The 8849-nt window shown below is 48.3% G+C and overlaps 1 protein-coding gene across 3 annotated transcripts in view; it reads right to left on the minus strand.

Moving 5' to 3' along the window:
* The window catches only part of ZYX (zyxin), a 30534-nt gene extending 27980 nt beyond the window's left edge, over nt 1-2554 (minus strand). For all 3 annotated transcript variants that reach the window (XM_080613281.1, XM_080613280.1, XM_080613279.1), the window contains exon 1: nt 2432-2554. The gene's annotated coding sequence lies outside the window, so the exon portion shown is untranslated. The remainder of the gene's footprint in view (nt 1-2431) is intronic.
* Nucleotides 2555-8849: the final 6295 nt, after the last annotated feature.

An 8849-nucleotide genomic window follows, 5' to 3' on the forward strand; every position in this document is an offset into this window, starting at 1 on the left:
CAAGCCAGAAACCTTATCCGTGCTAGAAATCTCCACGCAGCCAGAAGCTTTGTTGTAAAGCCCGGCATGCCTATAGTCCTCCTAACACCCCAGAACAATAGCGCTTCCCCCAGCACAGCGGCTCTGTGCCAATGTTCAAATCAGTGCCCCTCCACACTGCCGGCTTCTCTCACTCGGACAATAAAAGCTGCCGGGACAGATAGCCCTGGTGCCACAAACATCACCCATGGCTGCTGATAAGACCTGCCTGCCCCCGTTCTAAGCGCTCCCACGATTCAGTACAGCACTGCATGATCTAGATGTTACACTTCTCCAGGTCACAGGCGTGTGACAACATAGACAAACATTAAGTACATGCTGCTGCACTTTTTGTTCCCTTTGTGCAGAGCTGATGAATTGCACAGGCTTTGACAAACTTTTCTGGGCTTTTCAAGAGGAGGAAGAGGCTGCAACAGTAAGCAGGAGCCAAAAAGCTGTGCTGAGCATCACCCAAATGATCCAGCATGGGAAAGGGTCATTGCAGGAGTAGTAAGTGAGGTTTGTCCTCAATCCCTCACACTTGCAGGGGTCAATAGACTTGCAAGTCAGAAGGAACCTGTCAACTCCCTCCAGTCTGCAGCTGCTCACTGAGCTACAGAAGTTGGTGAAAAGACCTCCAGCCTTTCTTAAGAGACTTCAGCGTTATGCCCCACCATTTCACTATGGTGTAATGAACCACCTGGCAGTAGTTCTACCAGCATTGTCACCACTATAAGCAGAACACCACAGTGACAACGTCCCTTTCTGATCATGACCCATACCGAGGTTAGTCAACACAAAGACAGTCCTGGGACATCAGCTGCTTCACAAAAAGAAGGCTGGCTTTGCTGCCAGCAGCTGCTACCTCCCTTAACCCAAAGCAGCCCATTTCCCAGTATGGCATGTCACATTTCAAGCCATCCCCATCCAGCAGCTGCCCCTGCTCATCCTCACTTCTGTTTATTCATCCACGCAACCCAGACCAAACTGGCTGACAGAGGCTGCTGGCCTTGCAGGGACACCCACAGCCTTGGGTGCCACCTAAGTACCCAACAGTACCGTACCTTTCAAGTAGGTACCTGAGCCTTAGCAGAAATACAGAGCTTATGCGAGTCCTGTGGCGCTATTTGTAACAGTTATTGGTGAGGGAGCGTTAACACCAGCAGACCTCATCTTGAATCCTTCTCATCCTCACGTTTCCCTCGCAGGGGAGAGATTTTTATTTCCTGCTGTCACAGCATTTCAAATGACTCTAGTGGAGCTATGAAGAAAGATGTCCCCAAAGGACACAGTCGGGATACTTGGCTGCCTCATACACTGTTCCTCTCTAACAGAGAGCAAGGAGAAGAAGGACAAATCGCAGTGACACCTCCCAGAAGGTCCCATGGTGGGTCTGCCACCTCTTGTGCACCCAGACAGTTTTCAGCAGTTTGATCCGAAGACACCGCTTCCAAAAACTCAGCTACTTTTCTAGGGTAGCAAAAGTGGGAGGAAGCAGAGAGCTCAGTGTTACCTTTCCCCCTCTGTTGGTAGAAAGCAGCTCGGTTCCAGCCACACAGGCAGCCCTCATAAAAGCCGGCCCAGCCGCGTGTGTACTTCCCCTATTTACCAACTTCCTCCCCAAGTGAGCGGAATCAGAAGGAAAACTACAGCAAACAACACAGAATACGTAGTGAACAGATTAAACAGATAAAGGAGCTATGGTTACCTTCATCCCCTCATACAGACTAATTCCAGAAAGTTCTCCCAGCCTGGCCCAAAGTTACAAAGCTTCAAAGAGAGCAAAGTCCTATCAACTATGCGAGCTGCAAAGTAGAGCCTTAAAACAACCGGACTGGGAGGGGGCCATTCAGATCCACGAACTTCTCCCACGCATCCTGGGCTTGCCTCCTCCCTACGCACGGAGGGGGAAACGGGAGGAAAACCTCCAGAAAGCTATGCAAACATATTCCAAACGTGAGGAAGTTCTGCGACTTTCAAGTACTTGCGCCTCTGCTTTCCTCAGGGCACTCCCAGAGAGGCAAAACCTCACGAACGAAACAAACTTCTCGCACAAAAAGCCCCAGCTTCGTCTCTCTGAAGCACATCTGGAAAACACACTCCATAGGTGGCCCGTCCGCACACAAAAGAGCTCGTCCCTAATAGAACCAAGCAACACCTTCCCCCATCCCCCACTGCTGCAGCTATACCGGAGCTGCCTCCATTTCACTGGGAGGGAAGGAAACCCACCAAGGCACACACATCCCCCGAACCCCTCTCCTGCGCACCGTCAATCGACCCTGAAGAGATACTTTGTGCACGGCGAGCAACCCTCCCGCAACGAAACGCGCCTTCCCCCGCAGACAGACGCACCCCAAGACTTGTTCAACGCCAGCCCCAGCGCTGCAGACAAAAGCCCAGAGAAGGGACTCACCTCTGCGGACGGGGATGGGGAGTACGCGGTACCCGCGACCGGAGCCGGCGAGGTTGCGCTGCCCCCCGCCCGGCCGGGGAAGCAGCGGCAGTGGAAGGGGGGGAGCGGCCGAGCCCCGCCGCTGCCGACAACTCACCAAAAAAGCCTCGCCCAGGCAAAGTTGTTTGACCATAAAAGGAGAGAGGCTGCGCGAAGCTGAGCTCACTCGCTGGGGAATGCGACTGAGGTAAGGGGGGACGGCGCTCACCGCCCGCCGACGGGGCGCGCAGGGGCGGCGGTAGCCCCGGGCGGAGAGACCCGGAGGGGGGGTCTTCTCCGCTCCCCCTCCGCTCGGCAGCGGTCACAAAGCAGAGGCGTTTGCCGATTCCTCCCCCCTCAAGCCCGTGGTTGCGTTTCCAGCCGCTGACCTGAGCTGTAGGAAGAAATGGAGCCGCTCTTGGTGAGTCAGGGTCCCTGCTGGCCTCGTCCACGCACGAACCAGCTGCGGGAACATCTGACTCACGCTGCCCCTCCCCAGCCTTTCAGAAACGAAAGCAAACATCAGATGACTGCGCCGTGCAGAAAAGCGACCTCTTGTACTGGCTGCGAGGCTAAACACTGAACTGGTTGATATAAAACACCAGCCATTTGAATTGCTTTGTTGGATTGCATGTGCTGCACACCGGTTTTATTTTTATCGCAGTGCTAGCTGCGGGTTCAGTCCTGCTTTTAGACCAGCGACAGCCTGACCCAGCACAATAGGGCATGTAACTTTCAACTCCTGTCTTTTCTTCCTCTCCTTGCTTCTAAGCTGCACAGGGAGAAGGGATGCCAATAAAGACAGAATTCATGTGCTTTGCACAACCATTGTACTTTGGAATTTGGCCTTAATGTGGGGGTTAATACTCCTACTGTTGCACATTCCCTGGGGAATTACTGTTATTTAGTAATGCTCAGGAAACGTGGGGCTTGTCTGCTCCCAAGACTTGCCTATCAATCAAAAGCATTAGTATCTTTACTGTGACTTACAGGTGAGTAAGCCACAGACCACACCAGCTAGACCCCCTCCTCATGTGCACTACTGCAAAATGGTCACATTACAGAGCTATGCAAAAAGGCTCACCAAGGCCTAAGAAATCAAGTGTAAACAAAGCTTTAACTTTCCAAGCAAGGTCCGTACAAAGAGGTAATCTCTCTTATTTAACCAGCTTATGGAGTTGGTAAAGCGGGGCCCTCTGTGAGGTTTTTCATTGTTACATATGAAAATGTCACCCATAGCAATGTGTAGCACTGAGCATCTGCTTACATAGCTGCCGCCGCTGAACTGTTGATTTACAGCTATGAATTACTTAGGGATATGTAGCTTTTGTATAGTTACTAAATAATTCTGAAGTTACTGCTGCTTTTATAGGCATGGCATCAGCCCTGTCACCTCCCATGATTAATGCACAAAGTAATTATGTAGGATAAGAAAGGTATCTCTGTGCTGGGTCTTCTAACACTGTCGCTCTTCTACTGAAGACGATCTTCTTCCCTCTTGTTAGGGCAAAGATGTCAGTGCAGAGCTAAAAAGATTTCATTGTGAAATCGCTAAGCGACTTCTGGAGCAGCACAGTGCACCTTACACAACCAGCCTGACCTCGGAGCGCTCTGTCACTGTTCCCTGGGCTAGCCCTGACTCCAGAGAAAACAAAGAATGTCTCAGACTGAGATTAAAAAAGGGCTGAGAGAATATAGAAACAAATCTGTGCTCTGATACTTTCTGGCCACAACCCTATAAATCCAGATGCTTGCATGTTCGATTTCTCACCAAAGTGGGGATGTTAAAAGCTCATGAAAGGAGAACAAGCCTTCACAATCTGTGGGAATAAGAAAAAGAAAGGCAGACCCTCTTACATGTTTTGTATTAACTCCTCACTATGAGGAAACAGATAAGAAATGGAGAGGTGTTCAGGAGGTTGGACCTGTGAAGGCCAGAATTCTCAAACTGGAATACATCAGAATACACAGGGGGAAACTCTTAACTTGGTTTCATGCTTGAAATACAGTGGATTTAAAGTTTGTGCTTTAAAGAAAATAAGAATCTCCTTATGCTAGCGACCTTCCTTCGTGCAGTTCTTTGCTTGGAAAAGTACATGTTTTTCTGCTGCAAACTGGAATCGGTGCCTTGAGATGTACACAGTTGTACTCAGTCTCATTAGCTGAAGCAAAATCCTAGTACTGAATAGGCATTTAGCTCTCTAGGTACGGAGATGGATCAGCAGGTATACTCAGCTTGGCGTACCAGACCTTGTAAGTTCTGGAATTGGCAGCAGTCCTCTCCATAAATCACTTTGTCCCATGCCTGAAAAAAGCATTATGGTATTTTGGAGTATACGTTGTGGTGTGAATGCTACTCCACACCATGGGTGAAATGACAGATAAAGCAGAAGGGATGGGATGCAGAGGGACCTTGACGCACTTGTGAGGTGGCCAATGCCAACCTCATGAAGTTTAACCAAGCCAAGTGCAAGGTCCTACACCTGGGTCGGAGCAATCCCAGGCACAGCTACAGGATGGGCACAGAAGAGATTCAGAGCAGCCCTGCAGAGAAGGACTTGGAGGTGTTGGTCGATGAGAAAATGAACATGAGCCAGCTTCAGTGTGCACTCACAGCCCAGAAAGCCAACTGTATCCTGGACTGCATCAAAAGGAGCATGACCAGCAGGTCAAAGGAGGTGATCCTGCCCCTCTACTCTGCTCTCATGAGACCTCACTTGGAGTATTGTGTGCAGTTCTGGTGTCCTCAACATAAAAAAGACATGGAACTGTTGGAAGAAGTCCAGAGGAGGCCACGAGGATGATCAGGGGCTTGAGCACGTCCCGCATCAAGACAGGCTGAGAAAGTTGGGGCTGTTCAGCCTGGAGAAGAGAAGGCTGTGTGGAGACCTCAGAGCAGCTTCCAGTATCTGAAGGGGGCCTACAAGGATGCTGGGGATGGACTCTTCATCAGGGACTGTAGTGATAGGACAAGGGGTAACAGGTTAAAACTTAAACAGGGAAGTTTAGATTGGATATAAGGAAGAAGTTCTTTACTGTGAGGGTGGTGAGGCACTGGAATGGGTTGCCTGAGGAAGTTGTGAATACTTGATCCCTGGCAGTGTTCAAGGCCAAGTTTGATGGAGCCTTGGGTGACATGGTTTAGTGTGAGGTGTCCCTGCCCATGGCAGGGGGGTTGGAACTGGATGATCTTAAGGTCCTTTCCAACCCTAACTATTCTATGATTTTATCTCAGTGAGAGTTAGTTAATAATTAATGATGCCACATAGGAGTCCCATGTTTTTCCTAACCAAAGAGAAGTTGTTGCATCTCTCATACTTCTTTAGTCAATATAAATTCTGTTTAGTCTAACCACATTTTATTGATTAATGCTAAGCTGCTACTCATAAGGTTTCCCTGTGCTGCATTAAATGCTATGTCTAGGCCTACTGGCAGAGTTGGAAATATATAATGGGTCCACTTTGGTTGCCAGACAAAGAGATGCAGACAAGGTTAGGCCCACACTGTCTAGGGCAGAGCCATCTGCAGCACGTTGTCTGCATCCGTATGGACCAGCAGGTGTAATGCACCCTGGTGAGAACTCTCCTAGGATGTGTTGTGCTCCCACAGCACAGCCCTCTCCTGGTGTGTTTCTCACTCCCTTCCTCACGCAGGGTGTTCTTCATGTGAAAAGCTACATCTGGCATAGGTTAACATGTGCCACAGCTGCTGCTCCCACTCTTTGTGGATGCTGCGATATGTGCAGAGCTGCCCTTCCCCTGACCAAATGGCAGCTTCAAGTGTCTCAGTCCCCTCGCAGGATGCGTGTCAACAGCTGGGTGCCAAACACAGCTGCCCGGGGGACAGCAGAGCCTCCAGTCCTCATGAGCCCAGTCATCCTCCTGCATCTGTGCAGCTGGCACGCAGTCAGGAATACTGTTTGCCAAGGTTATGAGAAGTCTCTGAACAACCAGCTACCCAGGACAGATAACTGGTGTCTCTCTGCTGCTTCCCTTCAAAACCCAAGTCTGCTGATAAAGTACACTTCAGAAGTGTCCCTCCCCAAGCAGGGGAGCTGTTCAGCAGCTACACAGAGCCCCTGTGATGTCTGAGAAGTGTCACTGCAGGTCTTTAAATCTCACTATGAAAAGTATTGCACAGTACACGCGTATATGTACATGCTTCAGAAGGTCGTTCTAGCCATACACATACAGTTAGATTACCCTGACTAAAACACTAGAATAGGCCATAAACAAACAAACCCCAGAACAAACCCTTGCTATGCAAGGGAAGGAGCTCCATTTCCAGCAGTCCCCCATGACAGGAGCTCCTTGGCAGGACATGCAGCTCCCAGATGAGTTACCACTGTTATTATTACTGGTTTATAAAGCTATTTTGCCAGAGCAGTGTTGCTTTTCCTGGGCCTCCCACCTTCTTCCCAACACCTTGGTATGTGGTGTTTGTCATGCAAAAACCTGATGGGTCCTACCAGCAATAATCCTTTTGCTTCCTGTTTATTTATAGGCCTTTATGGCCATGGTCTCCAAAACAGTGTCCTCCCAAGGTGGTCATTAAGCCTCTATCTTAAGGATATAAAAAAAAATGAGATTTGATAAGAAAGGATATATCTGTACTGAAAATGTATTTTTGGAGTAAACCAGAAAATACTGTGGATTAGTGCAAGAGTCATGTATTGTATCCAAAGCAGTGTTAGTCAAGCAGTGCAAGATGACCACAGCCACTTCAGATGTAACACCCTGAAAGTGAAAGAGCCTTCTTAGTCACTTCTAGTTGTCCACTTGCTTTGGGAGCCACTGCACAGCCTGCATTTCTCCAATGCAGTTAAATGGCATCAATTTTTTCCTGATCCAAGAAAAAGGAAATCTTTATAGAGGTCTAAATTTGAATGTACATGTGCAATACTGTCTGTATCCATTCCCTCCTAAGTTTCAAAAGGAGGCACTCCACAGGGGCTAACTACACACTGCAAATGAGTCTTCTTGAGGAATGGGACAGAGAAGGGTAAAGGGTATGGTTCAGTACTGAGAGGAATGCTTTGAAGAACCTGTATGAAGTTCTGCACTGGTTCATTGCCTCAAACTCCTCAGAGATGGTGTCACCGCAGTTATCAGCCCTTTGGTGCCAACAGCCTAAATTCAACTTAATAACCTAATTTTGACCTTATACTTGAAGTGAAGGTTAGAGGGACACTACATTGTAGACTCTTTCTGACTATTCTCAAGCTCCTGGCTTGGTTTTGATGCTGGAATGACTCCCTGAATAGACTCAGCATTCATTTTGTCTTTCAGCCTACACCAATGAGAAGCCTATAGTATGCTGCATCCTATCTTCTTTGCTCTCTTACCACATTATACCAGAGTCCTACATCTCCATTTGTGTTTGCTTTTGACTCGAAAATTATTCTCCAAATCCCTGCACCTCCAAGCAAGGAATGGAATTTCAAGCTACCTCGTTGATGCCAGCAGAATTCCACTCTCTTAAACATAGCAATTATTTATGTGATTTGAGGGACCATGAGACCAGAACTCTTCTCATCTACAATTGTTTCAAGTCTTTCTCACAGCTGATAGTAAACTGAAGAAGAAGTAGTATAAATATGGAAGTACGATAAACGTTCTCTTACCTACTGCAGATTTAGGGAGATAGAAGGGAAAAGCAGCCTTCTGTGAGAGCAGAGAAAAGCCAAGATCCCCCAAAACGCAGAAGACATGCTCTTGCATTAACTGCATGTTATGTTTCATGGCCTTACTATGTGAGAATGGGCCTATGACACGAATGTGAGAAGTGGGAAACTTTTCCGAAACATTGTAGTGGCTCAGTATAGTAGTATACTGTGAAAAAAAGCCCCAACTCCATATATTGAAACAATGTATGTCTGGATGCTATTTAAAATGGCTTTTCTGACAAAAACATGGTCAGAACAGGGTTGGTGGAAATATAAAGATGCTGGGTAAGGACAAACCACTGCTCCTCAGGCTGAATAGGGCTTTGAGTAACCTGTGCTAGTGAAAAGATGTCCCTGCCCATGGCATGGGGGTGTTGGACTGAGTGATCTTTAAAGGTCCCTTCCAACCCAATTCTAAGGAAAAGTACTTGCAGGCATTAAAACCACGAGTGATTCATGGCAGAGGTACCCACCTGCAGTTGCTTGGTCAGTCACAAACTCAACCAGGTGTACGTTAAACCAGCACAACTGTTTGTCAGCACAAAAGCACAGCAGTGTTAAAGGCAGCCTCCTCAGCCCTGGCCAGCAGGCATTCTCACCTGATGGTTGCTTCGTTCCAGGGCAGTAGCACTCCCTATGTGACAGGGAAGTGACAGGATTACTGCTTGCTGCCCAGACTGGTGGCTGGCTTTCCTGCACATGGACTTATACATAAGCCTCCATGTACTGTGCATC

Source organism: Psittacula echo (genome assembly GCF_963264785.1).
Source record: "Psittacula echo genome assembly, chromosome: 3".
NCBI lineage: Eukaryota > Metazoa > Chordata > Aves > Psittaciformes > Psittacidae > Psittacula > Psittacula echo.